This window comes from Patagioenas fasciata, chromosome 2, assembly GCF_037038585.1.
Source record: "Patagioenas fasciata isolate bPatFas1 chromosome 2, bPatFas1.hap1, whole genome shotgun sequence".
NCBI lineage: Eukaryota > Metazoa > Chordata > Aves > Columbiformes > Columbidae > Patagioenas > Patagioenas fasciata.
Window position 1 is genome coordinate 3,627,790 of NC_092521.1, and position 17,529 is coordinate 3,645,318.

General features: G+C 46.7%; 1 protein-coding gene across 7 annotated transcripts in view; it reads right to left on the minus strand.

Annotated features, from left to right (window-relative positions):
• Nucleotides 1–8,820, minus strand: part of ADGRB1 (adhesion G protein-coupled receptor B1) — a 292,674-nt gene extending 283,854 nt beyond the window's left edge. For 2 of the 7 annotated variants that reach the window (XM_065831582.2, XM_065831583.2), the window contains exon 1: nt 8,014–8,820. The gene's annotated coding sequence lies outside the window, so the exon portion shown is untranslated. Of the gene's footprint in view, nt 1–2,805; nt 2,882–8,013 lie in introns of all 7 variants that reach the window. The other 5 variants (XM_065831586.2, XM_065831580.2, XM_071803746.1 and 2 more) reach the window with 4 other exon arrangements.
• Between the last annotated feature and the right edge of the window lie 8,709 nt (nt 8,821–17,529).

A 17,529-nucleotide genomic window follows, 5' to 3' on the forward strand; every position in this document is an offset into this window, starting at 1 on the left:
GATCTTAATGGTCTTCTCCAAACAAAATGTTCATATGATTCTATGATTCTATGTCTTTGTCTGCCCACAGACTCTATGGGCACAACCCACATGGTCCTTATCACAAAGTCTAACTCTCTTTCAGGATGGCTGCGCTCATCAGAGCAGACCAGGCACTAAGTGTCCTTTGTCATGCACTCTTCCTAAATCAAAACCCATCCCTAGAGCCATCAGCATTTCCCTAGAAAGATACTGTGCCTCAAGGAACGCTTGCAAATAGGGCAGCATGTCAGACCATTGACTAACCATATCACTGCCAAGCTGCATCCCAAGTGTAAGTGCCAAGACAATTCAGCCCTGCTCACAGGGGAGAGGTTCACTGCCATTTACACATTTAACATCACTGACGACCGGACAGGCAGCAGCTGTACAGGCTGGAAGGTTAAAGAGATTTTTCTCTCCTCCCATCCCTGATTTCAGCCATAAAAATTTATTATTTTGCTTCCATAAAGAGACATTCTTGGGCCACGTGCAAGAACCAAAGTTCCTCACCGTTGTCTGCATATGACAAGCTTGCACTAAGCTCCAAAAAGCAAGGTGCTCACCCTTGCTCCTTTCTTTGTATGCACAAAAGTGAGGAGATTTTTGTTAGCAATTAACCCTTGTTTCAGCTCAATAGGCTTGATCAGATTGTAGAACAACATCTGAGAAGTGGAGATTAGCAGGCCAAGCTCTATAGTACTTAAGGCATCAATGTAGCTACTCAAAATCTGATTTCCCATTCTTTACTGGCATTTAAGTCTTTTCAAGCAGTCCTTTCCAACTTTCAGATGCTTAAGACACAGGTGATAGAAAAAAGCTTTTTTTTGTTTTGTTTTGTCTGGGAAATGGCAACAAAAATCCTGCCCAGAAAACGTGCCTTAGAGTGTGTCTGTGTGTCCATCTGTGCACGTGCACTAATGCATAAGTTTGGTAGAACTGATCGGAGCGCGAACATGCAAAGGCTTCAGTAACATCATTCAAGAAGGGAGAAAACACTCTTAAAGCAGGAGCTGAGTCCAGAAATGGATTGCGAGAAGATCAATTTTTGCTGCATACTGATTTATTCAAACCTTCCACAGTGGCAAAGCCCTCTAAAACAAAATATCTGATTACAGGACTATGACCATAAATTCCACACACCCTCAAGCAATGGCCAATGAATAACTGACTTGTTAAGGGAATGAACCTGCGCAATGAATAAATCTACCAACAGAGCTTTCAATACAAAAGACCCCTTTGGGACAAATTTTCTTCTGAAGGTGTATCGACTTTCATTTGCAAGAACCAGCAGATATTTGTTTCTAGAAGATAGCCATTGTTAGATTGCTGCTAAACAACATATCATATAAACCTGACTTTTACCCCAAGCTTAATCTACTTGCATATCAAAGTGTGCTGGACTATATAAAGGACCATTTTGCAGGACGAAGTGCTATACAAAGTCTCCTGAAGAAGCAGGTCTTTTATCCAGAGGAAACCCAAGGTGGGTACAGGAGACTTGCATATTTCCAGATCCTCAGTTGTAGAAAGGCACCAAGAAAATAAGGATTGAGAAAAGGCAAGAAAACAAGACTCAGGAGGAAAATTTAAGGGCGGACATGCATTTGCAGTCAAAACACAAGAAGAAAAATTCATGGCTGGTGCCCTTAAGTTTATAATCCTAAAGGAAGTGTTGTACAGTATCTTTTAAAATGAAGCCACAGGGTTTGATGGTGGGTAGACCAAACTTCTGGTGGTTTGTGGAGCTGTAGGCTTAAATGATCAGCTGAGAAATCCACAAGAAGACAGCAGCACAGGTGGGATGGAGACAAAGTGTTCCAGATCCAGATCTATTCCACCATGGAAATCATAATGACCTCTATCCTGAAAGTATTTAGGGGAGAAATCTATGCTAACTCTCAATGAATATGGAATAGGTGGGTCTGCCAGGAAGGGATAGCCCTCATATCTGGCAGAGGGAAGAAAGAAAAGAGCTGTTTTGCAGACAGCAAGGACTTTGTTATAGGTCAGCTGAGCTCAAAAATCGAGGAAACATCTTCATCTGGCAAAGTCAGCCTGGTGACAGCCAGGAGATGAGGTGAGCATGTAGGTGGGAGTGCTGAAATCATAAGAAGAGGTATAACAAGACCCATCTCTGACCAAAACTAGATGTTCAGAAAAAGAGCTTGGCAATAATATATACTGCTGCATGCATATGGCATGCACAAAATGGTGTCTCAAATATATGCAGCATCCCTCCATCCTCCTTTTGGGCCAAATCAAGTCAGCAAACAGCAGCTCTACCTGGAGTAAACCACGTCCCTAAAAACTATAATGCTCACATGTACTTCACACATACTCTTCAGGCTAATGTAGAGCGCACCACACAAGTTTACAGCCATCTTTTTAAATTTTTACCCCAATATATTCAAAACTGGTAGAAAGTCTAGATTACTTTACAAGGTCTCTGTTCATTCTTCCTTCAGATACCATTTGCTTTACCTCATCCCCCTGTGTCCCATGGATAAGGCAAGACAGCAAACACAGCAGAACTTGCAGTTTCAACAGCTCTTTAATAATCATCTGGTCAGTGTTTTAAAAAGGGATATTTCAGAAAAAATGCAGAGGGAGTAGGAAAAGGAAAGTAGGAAATCATCCCTAGTTTAATTTTGATAACGTTGGTAGGGGTGATTTGCTCCAACGAATTAAAATCAGCAAATCTTCTCTCATTTTCTACGACAGAGGTAACCAATTTAAATTTTCATAAAGGGGGCAGTGATGTGTGTCTTTGCGAGACAGACTCACCAATCAAGCAGCTTTCTGATTTGAAATAGTATCTTTCTTTTCCTTTTTTCTATTTTTTTTCTTCCCTGAGAGCCTCCTGGAACGACATGACAGATTATCTCAGCATAATCAAACTAATACAAAACCCTTGCTCTAAGAGGCACCGCGAGGAATTTCTAAGCCCAAGATGCGATGACGAATGGACGTTCTGAAGGGCCTGCATTTACTGCTCATTTTCGTTTTTCTTTTTGTAACGTGCTGTTGTGGTTTTGTAGCCTCAGCATGCTGCAAACCATATTAAAGAGCCATCTATCTGATGGAGTGTACGTAAAACAAAGGGATGTATGATCTCTACATGGACCGGCCTACCAGATGGCACTCCAAAAGAGAAGTTTGGCTTCCAGTTGGTGGTTTCTTATGCTCTAATAAAATGCCACCAGTATTGTGTTGGAGATGGGATGGTGTCTTTTGGGTAGCAGGAGAATTAAGAAGGGTTATAAGGCAGATGGGACCTCCTATACCAGGATGCTGGAGGATGCTAAAGACCAAGATGACATCTTTGATGGTCCTGACTTGGAGGAATGAGGGTTGCCACAGCTCCCTATCACAGTGATGAGGACTTAGAGGGCTGGTGCCTTGTGATTTGGGACCTGAGGGGCCACACATGAATCTAAAGAAAAAGTGTGCATTTCAAATCAACAGAGACTCCTGTCTCTCCAGTGCAGATGGGACAGTGAAATACTCTTTTCCTTGGCAGAGACGTGGTGCAAAGCAACTGAGGTGCAAAAAAAAGAGATCCCTGTCCCCACCTTGGCTGAGAGAACTGTGTCCCAGTTCCTTTCTTCCCATGCTTCAGAGCCCCAAATCCCGCCCTCACCCAAATATATGGATGGTCATCAACTTCCATCAGCAAGTTACCTACACCTCAGTCCAGTTTTACCCCAACAGCCCCCTCCTGCCCTCTTTCATCCCAGTACCTTCTGCAAACTGCAAGTAAACAGAGAGCCCAAGAAATTTGGGGAAGAAGCCACGAGGAGAACAGGGGATCATCCTATGCAGGGCAAGCCCTGGGATGCACCAAGGACCCCTGTGCTTTGCCTGCAGCCACATCGAACCGTTCCCATATCTGCTGCGACACCGAGAAAGACAATCTCCTGCAAACCTCCAGGCCAGGTGCCAGCTCCCTTCCCATTGAAGGCTCGTTTGGGGATGTGAATTTTCTCCAAGGGGAGGAGGCAAGCTAGTTACAGAGACAGCCTGTCATCCATCTTGAAGAAAATACTCCTCTCTCTTTGCACCTATCCTCGAAAGGTGGCAACCAGCATGCTGCAAGCCCAGGATCAGGCCCAGAGAAAAAAAAACCTTGACTCGTTTGTTTACCAGTGCAGGTTTCCTGGAGCTAATTAATGAGCCAAGCTGATACCCAGCAACAGGTATTGATGGCAGGGGATTTCCTGCGTGCTACACTTGAGCTACGGGAGAAGGTGAATTTGGATCTATGATCACTCTGTTTCCCACCTCTCCCTCACAAAAAACAAGGGAAAGAAAAGCCACCTACAGCCACACAAGCACCACAGGAAGCCCCTCCATCGTTTCCCCCCCCTGCCAGGAGCAATGAAAGGGCACGATCCCTGTTGGATGATACCTTGGGCTGACTCCCAGAAGCAGAGTGCTTGAACACCCTATTGTCCACTTGTAGGGTGCAAGAGCTTGTACGCAGCCCACGGGGCAAGCCCGTGGGTCTGGGGACTGCTGCCCCTCTCCTGGGCATGGGGGCAAGCAGAGCTGCACATGCTGCTGGTACTCCTAGGGAAGAGCGCAGGGCTGTCTAAACAACATTTGCTTGCACAGAGATGCTGAATTCGGAGGAAAGCGGGAGGATAAATCATGAGTATGGTTAAAAAAAAAAGGGGGGGGGGCGGGGCGGGGGCAAAAAGCCCGTGGGAAGGTGATGCTCGCAGAGTGGGGAATAAACCCCGTGGGGCCCCGTGTTTCGGATGCGGGGTGCGGGGAGGCTCTTAGTGCGAGCCCCAGAAGTGTGGGTTGTGGTTTTTTAGTGGGGGGGATAAGGGAGGTATCGCTCCGCAGGTCCATACCGAGGAGCCGATCGCTCCGGGGGCGGCGGGCGGCGATAACCGGGCTGCGAGCGCCACCTCCCCGCCGCTCGCCGCAAGCCCCGGCCGCCCCCGACCGCTTCCCCCCCTCCCCGCTTCTACCCAAAGCATCCTGGGCTGGAGAGTTTGGGGAGGGGGGGTCCTGACACTATGTGGCGATGCCCCCCCACACCTTTTCCCAGCCTCTACAATCCGGGTTTGCAGCGGGGATGGCCCCGATGTTATGGGAAAGAAAGAGTGTGGGTGCCGACAGGGTGTTGCTAAGTTTAGGGTGCTTGCAAAAGTGGGGTGAGCAGGGGGTTAGTGGAAGGGAGAGAAGGGCTGTGTGTGTGTCCCAGACCACCTCTATGTGCCTGCAGAGTGGAGGGCAATTGCAGCTCTCCCTGGGGTGGCAGAGCAGCGCGATGGGGGGTGCTCCCCCCACCCCAGATGCTGCCTTTGGCTACCCCTTTGGGATGCAACTGAGATTCAGGAGTCTCCCCATACAAACACACAGACTTTGCAGCCAGGCTATGGGGACTGACACACCTCCTCTGCCTCAGTTTCCCCCATGTAGAGGGAACAGGGGTACAGATTAGTCATTAATGGAAACCACCCCACTTTGCAGCCAATCCTTCCCTGAGCCTGCTCATCTTTGCTGATCAATTATGGAGGGCTCCAAACCCCTATCCCTTCACCCAGTGCTCTGCAACACCACCCCAAGTGCCATGGAAAGGGTCAGTCACCCTGCTCGTGCCCTATCCCTGCCTTTCCCCTGTTCTGTTGCTCTGGCCTTCCCCTTCACCCTCCGCAGTAGATGCGATGCTGCACCCTGATCCCTCTACAACGTGCGAAGTGGAGTGTGGGGGTTCTCTGGTTACCCCCTTCTCAGCATCCCGCACTCCTCATGCCCCTCTGCTGCATGTGAGACACACCAGGCAGGATGTCCTACCTGTCCCCCAACCCCTGCCTGTCCCCCAGCCCCTGCCTGGCTCAACCCCATGGCCACCATGTCCCCTGGCAGTGCGGCTTGGCTGAGATCTGGTGCAATTCCTCAGCACCCTTTGAGGGTAAAAACCTCTGCCACTCTGCCCTGCAACTATCCCCTCCACCCCTTCCTTAGTGGGGTCTTGGGTACAGTAGCAACTACAGGACCCAGGTCAATGAGTCATTAATTAATTAGGGACCCACTTAATATGCACGGGGAGTTGTTTGTTTCCTTTAGCAGCCCGGGCTTTGGATGAGATCCCAGCTCTGCGAAGCCTCCAGCCTCATCTCCCAGCTGATAATAGATAATACAGATATTTCAGCACCAGCCAAAGCAGAGTCATCATCATTAATACACAGTCCTCCCTTGCTACACGGCGGAGGTCGCCAGTCAACTCCATGGAGTAACCCAGGGCTTATCCCTTCTGGCTTCCCTTAGGTTTTACATGGCCAGGCAAGAGCAAACCCATAGTTAATCAACAGGTAAAGGGGCTGGGAAGGTGCATCCTGCACCCTGACCATCTCCTGGCTCCCTCCCAGGGAACGCTGGCTTTCAAGGCGCTGTGATTTTCGCTCTGCCGCGCAGGTTTTGGCATCTGTCAAAGTAGCTTCGTTCTTCCTCACCCCCCATTCCCCTCCTCCTCCTCCCTCAGTCATCAGCTGTCAGCTGGCCCTGGTGCTCGCCAGACCCAGAGCTGGATTGAGCCTGAGCCCTGGAAAGCCCAGTACCAAAAGGATGGGGTAGTCAGGGATTGAGGGGTGGGTGTCATTTTATCCTCCATCCCTTTGACCTTGCCTCAATACTCCTCTCCCCATCACCTCCTCTCTGTAAAACTGATTCACATGGGTTGTTCCCTTGGCCAGGGCAGGATCAGGGACATGAGTGTGAGTCACAACCAAAGGTACCTCACACAGCTGATCTGCAACCTGTGCCTTCAATTGCAGGGGGCTGGTGCCTTCTCTCAGCCAGGATCAGGGCACAGCCAGGCTGAAAAGTCCCTTTGAAACCCCTACCTGCTCCTTTCCACCCCGCTTTTCCTTCTAGCCTTGGCAGAGCCATGGCTGAAATACCTCTCTGCGAAAGTCTGAAGATGCATCAACAGCCACCCTCCATCAGCGAATGTCAGGCCGTGAAAGGGAAGGGGGCGGTGGGGGAAGAGGGAGAGACAAATTCTGCGATTCATTCCCACACAGGGTGATTCAGAACAAGATGCATTGTAATTACGCATCCCTGATGGAGACTCCTTCTCCTTCCAACTCCCCCCCACCAAAGAAAGGCTAAGCTGTGCCTGGGTGCCAGCATCCCCCAGGAGCCCAGCTCCAGGAGCAGTGTGTGTGTGTCTGTGCTGTAGTCTGATCTCTACATAGGCTAAAGGCTAATTTTCTCCAATGATGTGGAGCAAAGTAGTGATAATCGGCATTGGGGAGGCCACATTTGGAGCTCATCGCCTCCCCAGCCATTGCCTCCAGCCCTGTGAGCAGCAAAGCAAGGAAAGACCCCCCCAAAAAAAATAACTCTCCGAGGGAAAAGAGGAAGGCAAGGAGCTGGGATGGAGGCAGATTCATGCCTGGGGCAGGCAGCTGTTTATCCCTCCGAGACTTTGTTTGCCAACATTGCAGGTTGAAGAGTCCCGGACCCCGAGGCTGCCCGCGAATGCAACCGCTGCTTCGCGGCACTTTGCAGTTCAGCCCCGGGTTGGCTCTGCAGCTCTTCCCACCGCGATCCCCCGCTCCTGTTCCCTCGCCTGGCTGCTTTCTTTCTCCAGGAACAACCCAAACCTTAACTCTTTTCCCCAGGACACAAATGCATTTCCCCCCTCTGATTCCTGCAGACATCAATATTTTCCACTGCCGCTTGATGTTTGCCCACAGGACCCGCATGCACGAAAGTTAAAACTTCCCATAGCAGGGAGCGATTATGCTCCATCAGTCTAAATTGCAGAGGAGAGGGGGTGAAAACAACCTCTGGGTGCTGTTTCTGGGGGCAAAAAGCAGAGGAGCAGGTCCCCACCGCTGTCCCCGTCCCTGTCTCCCTTAGGGATGGAGAGACTACCCCCCTGCACTCCAGGCAAAGCGCAGCCAGGAAAAGTCGTGTCCCCCCTCTCCCTCCCCTCCGAGGAAGAAGGAAGGGTGGCCGGGAGACCCTTACCTTGCCAAGCTCCCCAGGTTTTATATCCTCCTTCTTCCCTTTGTCAAATTCCAAATGGAAACCAGCAACATATCCAGGGGTAACCAGCCCAACATTGGGCAGCGCGTGAAGTCCAAAAGGATGGTAGAGCTCTCTCTCCCTCCACTCCCTCCACTCTTGCCTCTACATATATATATACATAGACACTTATATATATATATATATATGTATATATTAAATGGAAAAGAGGAAAAAAAATCCTAAAAGAAATGGGGGTGGGGAGGGAGAGGAAGGGAGAACCTTTGGTGTCTCTGCAGACAGGCAGGTGGTGGAAGAGAAACGCTGAAAATAATTAAGCCGTTTTTTGAGGAATCCTTAGGAGAGGGGAAAAACGCCGTTAAAAGCCAGTAAATCATTAGATCCAAGCAGACGATCAAGTCTTCTCCTTTAAAAAAATCTACAGCAGGGTTCAGAGTAGCTTTCCCAGCAGCGAAGAGCGAGAATGGTCTTCTTCAGAAAGATATGTTTGTTTAAAATCCACTCGTCTGCTTTTCTTTCTTTCTCCGTCTTCTCCCCCCACTTTTTTTTTTTTCTTTTTTTTTTAAAATTCGGCTTCTGAATCTCTCTCTGTGAAACTAGATCCAGTCTTTGTAGCCAGGGGCTGCATTAAGGATTACATCAGGCTTTTATAAGCTTTCCAGATCACACATTAGAGTGAGAGAGAGAGAGAGAGGGAGGGAGGGAGGGAGGAATAGGAGGGAGGGATAAAATGCACACACACATACACATGCACACGCACAGATCGGAGCTTTTGTAAAACAGGCAGCTATAGGCAAGGACCCTATCTGCCACGGTATCGTATCGGGCATGCTCCCCTAGCCTATAGGAGGAGAGGATGGATGGATGGATGGATGGATGGATGGATGGATGGATGGATGGACAGAGGAGCCAGCGAGAGCCGGGTGCGTTGGCGGACGGGCAGCACAGCATCCCCAGGATGGCTTAGCCCTAAACGGGGAGCCAGGAGGTGAAGAGGGAGCTGGGATGCTGGAGGGTGGGGGGATGGCAGGGGCTCTGCTCTTCCCCCCCCCCTTCCAAAAAACAAAACAACACCAAAAAAAACAGGGAGGGTCAGCACAGTGCCGGGAGGGAGAAGGGGCTGCTGGGGCTCCCTCGCTGTCCCCCCCATGGACCTGACAGCCTGGGGGTGGGAAACAGGAGATGGGACAAGGTGGTGGGAAACCCCAGGGCAACAGCTCCCCACACCCCATAGCGCAGCAGGCTGAGCGGGGCTGCAGTTTACCCCACACCCCGGTTTGGTGGCTTTGCACCCCAGCACACGGTTTGTTGAGGCAGGAGACAGCCACAGCCATTAACCCTTTCTAATTTCTTTATTTATTTTTTACCTCTTTTCCAGCATCCCCCCCAACTCCTCTCTCCATCAACCCACATGTATGGGGGGGTGAAGAGGTATCGCATCAGTGCAACATCCTGAGGGTTGCAGTGAGGTGGGGGGGAAGGGAGAGTTTGAGCAGATGGAGGAGAAGGACATGGGCTGGGGTAGAAGGTACATGCTGCGTCCCGGCAGCTTTTGGGTAAAGCTGCTGGATCTGGCTTTACAGCTTGGGGAAGGTCCCCCCTTAATGGGGAACCTGCTGAGAGGGGTGTGGGAAGGGGATGGAGAGAGAAGGGATGAGGCTGGAAAAAGGAAGGGGGAGAGCAGGGGGAGTTGAGCATCCTACCAGACTTCAAGACCTGCCCCTTGCCTTTAACCCTTTCTACTCCACCAGGAGGAAATCAGCCCCTTTCACTGAAAAACCTCTCTGTTTGGAGCTGCTGCCCCCATTTCCCCCACCAGTGGAGGGGCACAGACCTGCCCCAAAGGGCAGAGGTAAAAATCACAGTTTCCATCTCTGTGCCCCTTCCTCAAAGAGGGTGAGGAGCACCCCAGTCTTCCCCCGAGGGACTCCCCAGGACACCTCCATCCCCTTCTCTTGGCCTCCTTCCCCTTTACTCCCTTCCCTTCACCTTCTACCCCTATTTGCACACCTCCAAACCTCTTTTAACCCCCCCAGAAAACTTCTAGAGGAAGTGAAAAAGGGAAAGAAATGTTTATTCGGGGAGCTAAACAGCAAGGCACGGAAGACAGTGGCACATCAGCCTCTCCTCGTCCCCAGCCAGCACTGCAGCACTGATGGCCAAAGGCATCTGTGGCATCTCCAGTTAAGCAGGGACTGGAGAAAAGGGGCAGCTGGGGCCTGAAATGCTTGTTTTTAGCCGACAGGCGGCTATGCTGGATTATCACGGTGCATGCTCCGAATAAAAATCTCTCCCTTTCTCTCTCCAGCCTTTCGGGAGTTTCTTTGGCTGGTTTGTTTTCCTTCAGGAAGGTTTCCCTGCTCCTCCGAGCCCCCCAAGGATTTCTCCTCAGCCTCTCTTTGTCTATTTTCTCTTCTTCCAGCTCTTGGAGGTGCAAGGAGGAGAGCGGAGAGCTTCAGTGGGAACCACAAGGTGCTTGGCAAAAGGATCCCACACAAAACAGCAGGTCTTGCCCTTGTGAGTCCTATGGGCCAGCCCTGTCATACCTTTGGGGTGGTGTGGGGCAGTGGGGGGCACCCGCCTTCCCTGTCCTGTGGTTGGGGAGGTCAGGCAGAGCAGAGTGCAGTGAGTATCTCTCCTGTCTTGTAGGACAAAGAATCTCAGCACAATGAAAAAGTATGTGGAAGTGCCACCGACAAAAAATAAACCACCTTGTGCCAGGGGAGGTTTAGACTGGATATTAGGAAAAAAATCTTAATGGAAAGCATTGTCAGGCATTGAAACAGGCTGCCCAGGGAAGCGGTAGAGTCACCATTGCTGGAGGGGTTTAAAAGGTGTTTAGATGAGGTTCTCAGGGACATAGTTTAGTGCTGGAGTTAGGTTAGGTTAATGGTTGGACTTGATGATCCCAAGGGTCTCTTGCAACTGAGGTTATTCTATGTTTCTATCATTTCAAACTCCTATTGCTGCAACAGGGCATGATGGAAAACTCACCTTCATGGGAATGGGAAACTGAACTTTGTGTAAATGAAAATTTTCCCTGCAGCCCGTTTCTATGTAGTTCTAGGTAGAGAGGTCCATGTATCCCCAGACCCTCATTTAACAAGAGTGTAAACATGACCCACGCCTTAGAAACACAGAGAAGAGAGGTCTGATTTCCCCATTTCTCACATTGTTCCCTCCAGGGACAACTGCCGTGAGCTGCAACAGTGAACAAGGCAGGTAAAGATTTGGGGATGTGCAATTCACTAAGGTAACCAAATGCAATAACTCACCTGGTCTCTTCAGTTTTCCACATCTGCAAAACGATTAAAAGGAAATAACTTTGCCATAACGCACAGAGATCTGTGAAACTCACTGCTGCAGGATACCCCTGATGGCAAAAAAGTCTGTTTGCAGAGCAAGAGATGCTCTCAGCACATCAGGTTTCTTGAAGTCCAAGTTTTGGAAGACATATACCCTTCCTTCCATCCTTCTAGAGTAACCAAAACACATAATCCCTGGGGAGGATGACCTATTTTATACCAATCTACCTCTAAGACAACTGTTTTGGACAGTGTGCAGGTCATTTTCCATTCTGGTACACTCACATGTGAAGGGTAACCTTTGTGTCCTCATGCAAAAAGGGGACTATCAACCTGTAGAGCAGGGCTGGATGAGCAGCCATGCCATGGAAAGGGATGGAGAAGTTACGTTAGCAGGGTTTTTCTCCACTCCAATCTCCATAATTCCCTAAAGTGCCTCTGAAGGGAGTCGCTGAGCTCAAAGCACTGGGACACACTGACATGTAAAGATACCTTTGTGTTAGTGATTGTCTCCCCCCACTCCCCATGCATGGACCTTGCTGGGACCGTTCTACACAGTCCTGGGGCAGTACAGATTATTTATGACACAGAAAGCCCTACAATAGAAATTCCAGCCCCGTTTTGCTTGAAACTATGCAAATATAACCAAAAGGCCTGAGATCAACCCAAACTGGCAACCTTTGTCCCACTGGGATGTGGTGCAAGGATTCTTGAGGTTACACAGGGCAGATGTGGGTGCCGTCAGGATCTTCCAATGTCATTATCAGAGAAAAGAGAAGTAGACAAGACCAACAAAAGCAGAGATTGCAACACACAACAACTTCAGGGACACACCATCCTCAGACCACCATGGTGGTGCTAATAAGGCCAACCCAACCATAACACTTCTCAGGGAAGTGTTGAGCGGGTTTTATGACAAACTCTGGGGTTTTTGCCATGCAAAAACACAACCAAGAGTCAACGGTCGTTCTGCTTTCCACTAGACTCTTGTTGGCTTTGCCCGTGGGCTGTTTTCTGTCTGGGCTTTGCAGATGGCAAGGCATGAGTTGGATCCAGCTGCAACTCTCTGCTTGACAAAGGCAAACAAAAAACTCAATACAGGTGAGCAGTCCCTCTACCCTTGCACGTGCTTCAAATTTAGACCATTCGCTTATTGCACAGAAAATATCTCACATGATCATAGACTAAACTGGTCAGAATCAAAAAGGGATGGGATACATCTGTGGTTAAATGCAACACCTCTGGGAATCTGTAAAGAGCTTTGAGAGAAGGAATAAGCTGCACATTTCAGGGGCCTAGGCCAGTTTCTGACTATGAAGTATATGAGGGAGACACAAAGTAGAGAACAAACTATTTTCTATCTGTCCAGTTTTTGTACCTTTGAAGCATCTAATACTGATGGAAATAGGCTGTTTGCACCAATAGTTGCTGAGACATGGTTTAGATTAATTAACTCCATTCTCCCACCTTGTGAAAGGAGTCTTCTGGTCCCATTGCATTAGTATATCTGTCCCTAAAATCTACTGGAAACATAATTGCGACATAGAGAAACAGAACCCATTTTGTTGGAAGAGACCCCTCCAGCCATCAGAGGTGTAAATGAGGATGGCAAGGAAAAAAGGAAGAAAAAAAAAGGAATGTCTGGGCTTCCCAGGGGATCTGTTTGAAGAGGATAACTGCGAAGCAGGACAGCTTGTAAGTAATCAGTTTACTTCCCCTCCAGCAACAGATACCACTGTGTTTACATTTATAACACCTTGCATTGTGTCTGGCTAAAGATCTGCTTGAAAATTTCCCATTTCCAGTCAGTCACAACCTTCTGCCAAAGGGTGACATGGAATAACTCAACTGGGCTTGAAAGGGATTTCCCCATACCTTTCTCTTACGTGACTGCTGGCTTGTTTTTACCTCATTTTTGTTGTTGCTGTTGATTTTTTTTTTTTTTTAAATAAATTTTAATTCGTGTTACCAGCCGCAGTTTCTGGGATTGCTCGGGAGTGTTAATGTTCACATCATCACATATCAAACCCACCAATCACATCCTTTCCGAAGCGCAAAAAGGAAAACTCCTGCTCCTCCTGTATTTATTAAGTGGAAGAATTGTCTGTGTTCGAGCAACATCTTTGCTGAAACACCTCCAATCTTGGACAACATGCTGAAACACTTCTCCTAGACTAGGAATTTAGCATTAAACCCATTTTACAGAGATGTAAAGTGAAGCAAGGCAGCAGTTCCACCTTCTCAAGTGATAACATGGGTAAAACCTAACTCCAGTCCTCCCCACTTTCGATTGTGCTTTTCACACCAGGGTCAGGAGGCAACTTCATGGAGCCCGAAAAAGGGATCCTAGTGAGGGGAACAAACAGCAACATGTACATGTACACCAACCACTGAGATTTACTGTGCCTCTATCCCTTATTCCCCACCTCCCCACGTCTCCTCAAGATGTGTCCTTTCTTCTGAAAAACACACTCTCGTGGAGATCACAGGAGCTTTGCACATCGCTCTTGGCCAGGGTATGGAGAGAGGGACCTCCAGGCCTTCCTTTCCATCCTGTACGCAGCAACTTCTGTCCTGGTCCCCAGCCCGTAGAATAGAACAGTTAAATAGTTTGGTTTGGAAGGGACTTTCAAATCTCATCTAGTCCAACCTCCCTGCTGTGAGCAGGGACATCTTCACCCAGATCAGGTTGCTCAGAGCCCTGTCCAATCTGGCCATGTCCTCCATCACCCAACAGAGATGTTGGGCTCTGAGTGCATCCCTCTTTGACTCTGAGGATTTGAGTGTGGAGGGTAAGAGATAGAGGGACACATCAGTCCAGTTCACCAAAGGATGGTCTTCAGGGGTATCTTCCCTTTACAAGGTCTGGGGCAAAGGAAAGGACGAAATCACTATGTGTGAAAATGTTTTCCCTTCAATCTGACTCTCTATAAAATTTCTCCTCCAGACAGACCAAAAGGGATGAATGAGACATCCTGAATGTCCCAGGACACTTCAGTGAGAAAAATCAACCTTCCTTTTCCTCATCTAGCCCAGTGGTCTGTGAATTGGCAGCCCCTTCCCACCACTGTCCCAGTCTTGGGGCTTGCTTTCCACACTTTTTGTGTTTGCAGCTCCTTGGTGTCCATGGAAAGCTTGGTAGGACGTCTCACAGTCATATTCTGAAAGCTCCTGTGGCAAGGCCAAATGCTGGTGGAGATCCGGAAACCAGAGGCTGAGAACCAGTAGCCTGAGGATAAGAACAAAGTGCACTTTACACCTTAAGGGAACTTTTGTTTTTTTTTAAAGGTGTATATATATATTTATATATATATTCTAATGAGCAAGAAGCTTTTAAAACATTGAAAATGTTTGTCCTAGAAGGAGTTGTGTTATATTTACCTACGTTATGGTGGGGCACAGAGCGATATTATTGCCAGTGAAGTCAAAACCGAAGCATCCCAAATAGTCACATAAAAAAAACATCTCTCTAACAAAGTTCTCAGCTCTTCCTCATCCTTGTTTGGAAACTGTATTCACAAGAGGGAAAGTGATGAAGACCTTCTAAAAATAGCCATGCTAACAGTAATTCTAGCGTCTTTTCCCACAAAAGCTGTTGGAAATTGCTAGCCACTTTTTAAAAACCTTGATTAGCACAAAAGATTTCTTTGGTGGTGTAAAAGCAGATTCATTTGCAGAGCTCGTCTGGTGAATGTGTTTCCTAAACAGAGCTATAGATGGCAGTACGTGGTATTTACGGAGTTGTTTCCTCAAGTAAATCTTATTTTAGCAGAAAGCAAGATAATTTCATTTTTTTGTAGTTACAACGCGCTTAGAATGAGAACTCCTAAATCAATGGAGAAAGTAGAAGCACACAGCAAGAAAATCCTTCTTGCCTGAATACTGGCAAACGGAGCTCGAAATGTAAAACACCTCTGTGTTGTATAGGATTGTCTATCCCCTTTCACAGGGATGATACCTGGAGAGTTGAACAAGAAAACCATTTTCCATACCGGAAAGAAATTTAAGATATCTCAACTGGATGCCACAAAAGCCTGAAATAAACTCAAAATCCCAGAATCGCTTTCATAAACCAGCAACTAAATATGATGTGAATTTAATTTGAGCCAGACAAAATATTTTTTTTTTTATTTCCACTTATATTTCTGAGTTGCTATTCCTTTAATATCAGTAGGTTAGTTTTCAAAATTCACCATCATTTTAAAGTAAAAAATGTATGAGACTTTTTCACTAAAATACCAATACTCCTTTTTTCCCTTTATTATAGTAAAACACTTATTTTCCACAAGCTGAAGTCTAATGTCAATGAACTGGCACTTCTAGCACAAAAAGAGAGTAAAGAAACACACTGAAGAAATATGCAGCTTTCTGGATATTTGCTATATTGAAGCTACGCGGTGAAGTGACTTTATTAATTGAAGCTTACTGTAAATAAACTCCTAAGCTTCCTGACTGCATGAGGACTGCTGATGCCTCTGATAAAGTTGGAGAAAACTCACATCTTCTCCACCCTTGTAGAAGTAGTAATGACCCTTACACCTGAAGCTAAATGCAAAAAACTTTGAAATGGAAAAAAATAAGACACTCCCTCCTTCCACATTTAAATTTCCCCATAGCAATGAGTCCACTAAAAGAAGGAGTAATTTCTAAATAATCTCAGCTAGAAAACAACCAAATCTGCAGAACATCTTCTTAACCCCGTGTTCCCTACACCCAGGGATATATCTCAGTTGGTTTACACATACAAAGATCCAAGTCAGCTTTTCACTGATGTCAGAAAAGATAAACCAAAAAAATCTCCGAAAGTTCACACAATGCCATGTCTCCAGGCTCATTTTGTAGATTCAGGCATTTCAAGTCATCTTCCAAACCTAACCCAGCACTTTTTAGAATCTCTTCCTTTGATGCTCACATTAATGAAAAACTGTGGTTTTCCCATAGCAGTATTTGACTCAAACATGTTTCTATGTGCCATGATCCCATAACTATATAGCTCATTTGACCTAAACATGTCTTCTATATGCTGTAATACAATACAAGGTTGAACCCATAACAAATAGCATATTGAACTTACCTTGGAAGTTCTTCAGCAGAAGGTGGGATTAATCCTGAATAAGGGAAGAGAAAAAAAACAAAAACAACAACAACAACAAAACAAACACCTTAAAAACATTCACTCAAACTCAGTTGCATAACTTTAGTGTTTGGTTGGTTTTTGGTTTTGTTTTTCCCTCAGATGTAATTATAATGTATGCTAGAACATACCTGTTTATGATAATGGAGAAGCCATTTATCAGATGGCTTATCACTGTCTTCTGCCATAAATCACAGAGATCAATTGATAAAGTCTGGCTCTTGAGCCATTGGATACCAGCGCACAATTAACTCCTTGATGCTCCGTGTATTCATAAATACTCTACAGAGCCTTCCAGCAAAGTTCAGAACTTTTGCAGATGCAATGCTATTGCTAAAGACAACAACCTGTGATTGATTTTCGTTTTTGATGACAATGTGTTATTTTAGAATTGTCCCACTCCCCTCATTGACTTTTCTAGGGTTTTCGTCTCAGAGAACGGCTGTTTGCATTTGACAGTACCCTTTTTTATTAGCATTGCCACTGCAGCCAAATTCTTCAGTTCCACAACACCTCTCCAGAGCTACTGAACTGAATTTTTTATCCTCCTCTTCCACAAAAACATGCCACGACGCTTCATATGTTAAGATTACTCCCTTCAAGTGGAGTTCAGGAACCATTTTCTTGTTAGTGTTCTTCTAGGGAAGACTTTTGTCCCTTCTCACGGCTGTTTCCTTTAATCTGAAAATAAGTCACTTTAGACAGAAAGAACATGTTTTTTCTACCTAAGAGTGTTGAACATAACATCGTGACTTGTGCATAAAGCCTGTTTCAATTATGAGGAACTTTCTTCTGTCCTGTTAAACTTAAACCTCTGTGAAATCCATATGTACTGAAGGACAGAACAAGAGAATGAAATTAAATGTTTAAATAAGCTTAAGGGACACAGTCAAGTTATATTAAGCTCAAAATACACAGGCAATGTAACTACTGTATGGGCTTGCTTTTCTGTTTCATTTTTGTTGTGGTTTTTTTTTTTTTAATTATTATTATTTGTTTGGTTTGTTTGATTTGGTTTGGGGTTGTTTCTGTTTTGTTTGGGATTTTTGTTGCTGTTTT